Here is an 8,949-nt window from a genome sequence, read left to right as displayed (position 1 = left end):
GGACCTCGGGGGAGGTCACAAGCCCCCTAGCCCCGGCCTAGGGAGCGGGCCTTGTTGGAAATATGACCTAGAGGCAATAATAAATTATTTATTATTATATTTCTTTGTTCGTGATAATCATTTATTATCCATGCTATAATTGTATTGACTGGAAACACAATACTTGTGTGGATACATAGACAAAACACTGTCCCTAGTAAGCCTCTAGTTGACTAGCTCGTTGATCAAAGATGGTCAAGGTTTCCTGACCATAGGCAAGTGTTGTCACTTGATAACGGGATCACATCATTAGGAGAATCATGTGATGGACTAGACCCAAACTATTGAATGTAGCATGTTGATCGTGTCATTTTTTTGCTACTGTTTTCTGCGTGTCAAGTATTTGTTCCTATGACCATGAGATCATATAACTCACTGGCACCGGAGGAATGCCTTGTGTGTATCAAACGTCACAATGTAACTGGGTGACTATAAAGATGCTCTACAGGTATCTCCGAAGGTGCCGTTGAATTAGTATGGATCAAGACTGGGATTTGTCACTCCGTGTGACGGAGAGGTATCTCGGGGCCCACTCGGTAATACAACATCACACACGAGCCTTGCAAGCAATGTGACTTAGTGTATGCCACGGGATCTTGTATTACGGCACGAGTAAAGAGATTTGCCGGTAAACGAGATTGAAATAGATATGCGGATACTGACGATCGAATCTCGGGCAAGTAACATACCGAAGGACAAAGGGAATGACATACGGGATTATATGAATCCTTGGCACTGAGGTTCAATCGATAAGATCTTCGTAGAATATGTAGGATCCAATATGGTATCAAGGTCCCGCTATTGGATATTGACCGAGGAGTCCCTCGGGTCATGTCCACATAGATCTCGAACCCGCAGTGGAGGGCCCGGATTCCGTCAAATGGCTGGAGGCCATGAAATCCGAGAGAGAATCCATGTGTGAGAACGAAGTGTAGACTTTGGAAGAACCACTTGATGGTCGTAGGACTATTAAGTAAAGATGGATCTTTATAAGGAAGACAGACGATGATGGTGAAACGTCACCATTAAGAAAAGCTCAACTTGTCGCAAGGATGTTTTCTGACAAGTTCAAAGAGTTGAGTATGATGAGACTTTCTCACTCATAGCGATGCTAAAGGTTTGTTGGAATTATGTTAGCAGTTGTTGCATTATTTATGAAATATTGCACATAGGATGTCAAAACATTGTTTTCCTCGACGAAAAGGTTGTATGTGATACAACCGGAAAGTTTTGTCGATCCTAAGGATGCTAACAAGTATGCAAGCTCCAACGATCCTTCTATGGACTGGTGCAAGCATCTCGGTGTTGGAATATATGCTTTGATGAGTTGATCGAAGCTTTTGGGTTTATACAAGGTTTGTGAGAAACTTGTATTTCCAAAGAAGTGAGTGGGAGTACTATAGAATTTCTGATAAGTATATGTGGTTGACATATTATGGATCAGAAGTAATGTAGAATTTCTGTAAAGCATAAAAGGTTGTTTGAAAGGAGTTTTTCAAAGGAATACCTGGATTGCGCTACTTGAACGTTGAGCATCAAGATCTATGGAGATAGATCGAAACACTTAATAGAAGTTTCAACAAGATGCATGCCTTGATAAGTTTTTGAAGGAGTTCAAAATAGATCAACAAAGAAGGAGTTCTTGGTTGTGTTGTAAGGTGTGAATTTGAGTAAGACTCAAAACCCGGCCCCGGCGGAATAAAGAGAATAGGCGAAGGTCGTCTTCTATACCTTAGCCGTAGACTCTAAAGTATGCCATGCTGAGTACCGCACCTGATGTGTGCCTTGCTACAAGTCTGTTAAGAGGTACACAGAGTGATCCAGGATTGAATCACTGATCAGCGGTCAAAGTTATCCTTAGTAACTAATGGACTAAGGAATTTTTCTTGATTATGGAGGTGGTTAAAGAGTTCGTCATAAAGGGTTACGTCGATGCAAGCTTTGACACTAATCTGAATAACTATGAGTAGTGAAACGGATTCGTATGGTAGAGTAGATATTTGGAATATTTCTGAATAGCACATAGTAGCAGCATCTATAAGATGACATAAAGATTTGTAAAGCTCACTCGGATCTGAAAGGGTTCAGAACCGTCGACTAAAACCTCTCTCACAAGCAAGACGTGATCAAACCCCATAACTGTAAGGGTGTTGGATTCGTTAGAATCACACAATGATGTGGACTAGATTATTGACTCTAGTGCAAGTGGGAGACTGTTGGAAATATTCCCTAGAGGCAATAATAAATTAGTTATTATTTTATTTCTTGGTTCGTGGTAATCGTTTATTATCCATGCTATAATTGTATTGATTGGAAATACAATACTTGTGTGGATACATAGACAAAACACTGTCCCTTGTAAGCCTCTAGTTGACTAGCTCGTTGATCAAAGATGGTCAAGGTTTCCTGACCATAGGCAAGTGTTTTCACTTGATAACGGGATCACATCATTAGGAGAATCATGTGATGGACTAGACCCAAACTAATGAACGTAGCATGTTGATCGTGTCATTTTGTTGCTACTGTTTTCTGTGTGTCAAGTATTTGTTCCTATGACCATGAGATCATATAACTCACTGGCACCGGAGGAATGCCTTGTGTGTATCGAACGTCACAACGTAACTGGGTGACTATAAATATGCTCTACAGGTATCTCCGAAGGTGTTAGTTGAGTTAGTATGGATCGAGACTGGGATTTGTCACTCCGTGTGACGGAGAGGTATCTCGGGGCCCACTCGATAATACAACATCATACACAAGCCTTGCAAGCAATGTGACTTAGTGTATGTCACGGGATCTTGTATTACGAAACGAGTAAAGAGACTTGCCGGTAAACGAGATTGAAATAGGTATGCGGATACTGACGATCGAATCTCGGGCAAGTAACATACCGAAGGACAAAGGGAATGACATACGGGATTATATGAATCCTTGGCACTAAGGTTCAATCGGTAAGATCTTCGTAGAATATGTAGGATCCAATATGGGCATCCAGGTCCCGCTATTGGATATTGACCGAGGAGTCCCTCGGGTCATGTCTACATAGTTCTCGAACCCGCAGGGTCTGCACACTTAAGGTTCGGCGATGTTTTATGCGTATTTGAGTTATATGGTTCGTTACCGAATGTTGTTCGGAGTCCCGGATGAGATCACGTACAGCACGAGGGTTTCCAGAATGGTCCAGAGACGAAGATTGATATATAGGTTTGTCTCATTTGATTACCGGAAAGTTTTCGGGCATTACCGGGAATGTACCGGGAGTGACGAATGGGTTCCGGGTGTTCACTGGGGGGCCTAGCCCACCCGGGGGAAGCCCATAGGCCTTAGGGGTGCCGCACCAGCCCTTAGTGGGCTGGTGGAACGGACCAAGAGTCCCTATGCGCAGGAGAATAAAAAATCAAAGGAAAAGGAAAAAAAAAGGGAAGTGAGAAGGAAGGGAAGGACTCCACCTTCCAATCCTAGTTGGACTAGGATTGGAGGAGGACTCCTCCCCCCCCTTCAGCCAACCGCTTGAGGCTCCCTTGACCCTCAAGGCAGGTCCCTCCCCCTCCCTCCTATATATACTGAGGTATTAGGGCTGATTTGAGACAACTTTGCCACGGCAGCCCGACCACATACCTCCATGGTTTTTCCTCTAGATCGTATTTCTGTGGAGCTCGGGCGGAGCCCTGCTGAGATAGATCACCACCAACCTCCGTAGCGCCATCATGCTGCCGGATAACTCATCTACCTCTCCGTTTCTCTTGCTGGATCAAGAAGGCCGAGATCATCGTCGAGCTGTACGTGTGCTGAACGCGGAGGTGCCGTCCGTTCGGCACTAGATCGGAGCAGATCGTGGGACGGATCGCGGGACGGTTCGTGGGACGGTTCGCGGGGTGGATCGAGGGACGTGACGCCGTTCCACTACATCAACCGCGTTTCTTAACACTTCCTGCTGTGCGATCTACAAGGGTACGTAGATCCAAATCCCCTCTCGTAGACGGATATCACCATGATAGGTGTTCGCGCGTGTTGGAAATTTTTTGTTTCCATGCGACGTTCCCCAATAGGCCTAGCAGGCTTGTGGGCTCCCTGTGGCTCCTTTACCCTACTTATTCCGCCTATAAATTCTCTAAAAATCCAAAACCACCGGAGAGAGCCACGAAAATACTTTTCCGCCACCGCAAGCTTCTGTCTCCGCAAGATCCCATCTGGGGACCGTTCTGGTGCCATGCCGGAGGGGGGATTCGGACATGGAGGGCTTCTTCATCAACACCATTGCCTCTCCGATGATGCGTGAGTAGTTCACCACAGACCTTCGGGTCCATAGCTAGTAGCTAGATGGCTTCTTCTCTCTCTTGGATCTTCAATACAAAGTTCTCTATGATCTTCATGGAGATCTATCCGATGTAACTTTCTTTTGTGGTGTGTTTGTCGAGATCCGATGAATTGTGGATTTATGATCAGATTATCTATGAATATTATTTGAGTCTCCTCTGATCTCTTATATGCATGATTTCGTATCCTTGTAATTCTCTTCGAGTTGTGGGTTTCGTTTGGCCAACTTGATCTATAATTCTTGCAATGGGAGAAGTGCTTGGTTTTGGGTTCATACCGTGCGGTGTCCTCACCTAGTGACAGAAGGGGTAGCGAGGCACGCATCATGTTGTTGCCATCAAGGGTAAAAATATGGGGTTTATATCTATTGCATGAATCTATCCCTTTACATCACGTCATCTTGCTTAAGGCGTTACTCCGTTTGTTATGAACTTAATACACTAGATGCATGCTGGATAGCGGTGGATGTGTGGAGTAATAGTAGTATATGCAGACAATATCGATCTACTTGTCTCGGACGTGATGCCTATATGTATGATCATTGCCTTAGATATCATCATGACTTTGCGCGATTCTATCAATTGCTCGACAGTAATTCGTTCACCCACCGTAATACTTGCTATCATGAGAGAAGCCTCTAGTGAACACTATGGCCCCCGGGTCTGTTGGAAATATGCCCTAGAGGCAATAATAAAATGGTTATTATCATATCTCCTTGTTCGTGGTAATTGTCTATTGTTCATGCTACAATTATATTAACAGGAAACAGTAATACATGTGTGAATAAATAGGTCACAATGTGTCCCTAGCAAGCCTCTAGTTGGCTAGCTCGTTAGTCAATAGATGATCATGGTTTCCTAATCATGGACATTAGATGTCATTGATAACGGGATCACATCATTGGGAGAATGATGTGATGGACAAGACCCAATCCTAAGCATAGCACTAGATCGTATTGTTCGTATGCTAAAGCTTTTCTAATGTCAAGTGTCTTTTCCTTCGACCATGAGATTGTGCAACTCCCGGATGCCGTAGGAGTGCTTTGGGTGTATCAAACGTCACAACGTAACTGGGTGACTATAAAGGTGCACTACGGGTATCTCTCATAGTGTCTGTTGGGATGGTACGAATCAAGATCGGGATTTGTCACTCCGTGTGACGGAGAGGTATCTCTGGGCCCACTCGGTAGAACATCATCATGAGCTCAATGTGACTAAGGAGTTAGTCACACGATGACGTGCTAAGGAACGAGTAAAGAGACTTACCGGTAACGAGATTGAACAAGGTATAGGTATACTAACGATCGAATCTCGGGCAAGTTCTATACCGACAGACAAAGGGAATTGTATACGGGATTGATTGAATCCTTGACATCATGGTTCATCCGATGAGATCATCCTGGAGCAAGTGGGAGCCACCATGGGTATCCAGACCCCACTGATGGTTATTGGCCGGAGAGGCGTCTCGGTCATGTCTGCTTGTCTCCCGAACCCGTAGGGTCTACACACTTAAGGTTCGATGACGCTAGGGTTATAAGGAATTGTTATACGAGGTTACCGAAAGTTGTTCGGAATCCATGATGAGATCCCGGACGTCACGAGGAGCTCCGGAATGGTCCGGAGGTAAAGATTGATATATAGGACGGATGGTTTCGGACACCGGAAGAGTTTCGGACATCACCGGTAACATACCGGGACCACCGGGACCACCGGAGGTGGCTCTGGGGGTCCACTGAAGGGGGGAAACGACCCCGGGAGGTGATATGGGCCAAGTGGGGGTGGGAACCAGCCCCTAGGTGGGCTGGTGCGCCTCCCCACTCAGCCCAATGCGGAGGGGAGAGAAAAGGGGGGGGGGGGGCAAACCCTAAGCCAGGTGGGCCTAAGGCCCACCAGGTGGTGCGCCACCCCCTCCTCCCCCCTCTGGCCGCCGCACCTCCCATCTGGGGGGCTACCGCACCACCTAGGGAGGGAACTCTAGGGGTGGCACCCCCTCTCCCCTCCCCCTATATATAGTGGACACTTTTGGCCATTGGAGATTAGTATTTTGCCTCTCTCTCGCTGCAGCCCTCCCGTTCTTCCTCCCCCTCTCTGCCGGTGCTTGGCGAAGCCGTGCCGGGAGACCTCGTCTCTCCATCGACACCACGCTGTCGTGCTGCTGGAGTTCTTCCCCAACCTCTCCCTCCTCCTTGCTGGATCAAGGTGCGGGAGACGTCACCGGGCTGCACGTGTGTTGAACGCGGAGGTGCCGTAGTTCGGCACTAGATCGGAATCGCTGCGAGTACGACTGCATCAACCGCGTTATAGCAACGCTTCCGCTTAGCGATCTTCAAAGGTATGAAGATGCTCTTACCCCTCTCTTGTTGCTGGTCTCTCCATAGGAAGATCTGAATATGCGTAGGAAAAATTTGAATTTATGCTACGTTACCCAACAGTGGCATCCGAGCCAGGTTTTCTATGCGTAGATTCTATGCACGAGTAGAACACAAAAGTTGTGGGCGATGATTTGTCAATTTGCTTGCCGCTACTAGTCTTATTCTTTTCCGGCTGTATTGTGGGATGAAGCGGCCCGGACTGACTTTACACGTACGCTTAAGTGAGACTGGTTCCACCGACAGACATGCACACCGTGCATAAAGGTGGCTAGCGGGTGTCTGTCTCTCCTACTCTAGTCGGATTGGATTTGATGAAAAGGGTCCTTATGAAGGGTAAATAGCTTTGGCATATCATCGTTGTGGCTGTCACGTAGGTAAGAAGGCGTTCTTGCTAGAAACACAAATCAGCCACGTAAAACTTGCAACAACAATTAGAGGACGTCTAACTTGTTTTTGCAGGGTTTGACATGTGACGTGCTATGGCCAAAGTTGTGATGTTGCATGTATGATGTATGAGATGATCATGTTATTGTAATAGGTTTCACGACTTGTGTGTCGATGAGTATGACAACCGGCAGGAGCCATAGGAGTTGTCTTAATTTATTGTATGAGATGCAACGCCATGTGCTTACTACTTTTACTTCATTGCTAACGGTTAGCTATAGTAGTAGTGATAGTAGTAGTTGGCGTGACGACTTCATGGAGACACGATGATGGAGATCATGATGATGGAGATCATGGTGTCACGCCGGTGACGATGATGATCATGCGATGCCTGAAGATGGAGCTCGAAAGGGCGAAGATGATAATGGCCATATCATGTCAATATATGATTGCATTGTGATGTTTATCATGTTTTACATCTTATTGCTTAGAACGACGGTAGCGTAATAAGATGACCCCTCTTAAAATTTCTAGAACGTATTCCCCTAAGTGTGCACCGTTGCGAAGGTTCGTTGTGTCGAAGCACCACGTGATGATCGGGTGTGATAGATTCTAACGTTCGCATACAACGGGTGTAAGCCAGATTTACACACGCATAACACCTAGGTTGACTCGACGAGCTTAGCATGTACAGACATGAACTCGAATACAAGAGACCGAAAGGTCGAACATGAGTCGTATGGTTGAATACGATCAGCATGAAGTTTCTCACCATGGTGACTAGTCCGTCTCACGTGATGATCGGACACGGGTTAGTCAACATGGATCATGTATCACTTAGATGACTAGAGGGATGTCGATTTAAGTGGGAGTTCATCCTTAATTTGATTAAATGAAATTAATTGTCATGAACTTAGTCTAAAAGGTTTGTCTTTATAAATATTGTAGATGGCCAACGTCAACCTCAATTTCAACGCATTCCTAGAGAAAAACAAGCTGAAAGATGATGGTAGCAACTATGCGGACTGGGTTCACAACTTGAAGCTCATCCTTGAAGCAGCTAAAAAGGCTTATGTCCTTGATGCGCCGCTAGGTGACCCTCCCGCTCCCGCAGCAGCCCAGGACATTCTGAACGTCTGGCAAACGCGGAGTGATGACTACTCTCTGGTTAGGTGTGGAATGTTATACAGTTTTGAAACGGGGCTCCAAAGGCGTTTTGAGCAACACGGAGCATATGAGATGTTCCAGGAGCTGAAGCTAGTTTTTCAAGATCATGCCCGTGTCGAGAGATATGAAGTCTCCGACAAGTTCTTTAGCTGTAAGATGGAGGAGAACAGTTCTGTCAGTGAGCACATACTCAAAATGTCTGGGTTACACGGTCGTCTGACTTCACTTGGAGTCAAACTTCCGGATGATGCTATAATCGACAGAATCCTTGAGTCTCTCCCACCAAGCTACAAAGGCTTTGTGCTTAATTACAACATGCAAGGGATGGAAAAGACCATTCCCGAGTTGTACTCGATGCTCAAGTCTGCAGAAGTAGAAATCAAGAAAGAGCATCAAGTGTTGATGGTCAACAAGACCACTAGTTTCAAGAAAGGCAAGGGTAAGAAGAACTTCAAGAAAGACGGCAAAGCTGTTGCCGCGCCCGGTAAGCCAGACGCCGGGAAGAAGAAAAAGAATGGACCCAAGCCTGAGACTGAGTGGTTCTATTGCAAGGGAAAGGGTCACTGGAAGCGGAACTGCCCCAAATACTTAGCGGACAAGAAGGTCGGCAACGTTAAAGGTATATGTGATATACATGTTATTGATGTGTACCTTACCAGCGCTCGTAGTAG

This window comes from Hordeum vulgare, chromosome 2H (genome assembly GCF_904849725.1).
Source record: "Hordeum vulgare subsp. vulgare chromosome 2H, MorexV3_pseudomolecules_assembly, whole genome shotgun sequence".
Classification (NCBI taxonomy): Eukaryota; Viridiplantae; Streptophyta; class Magnoliopsida; order Poales; family Poaceae; genus Hordeum; species Hordeum vulgare.
Note: the sequence above shows the minus strand (reverse complement) of the source record.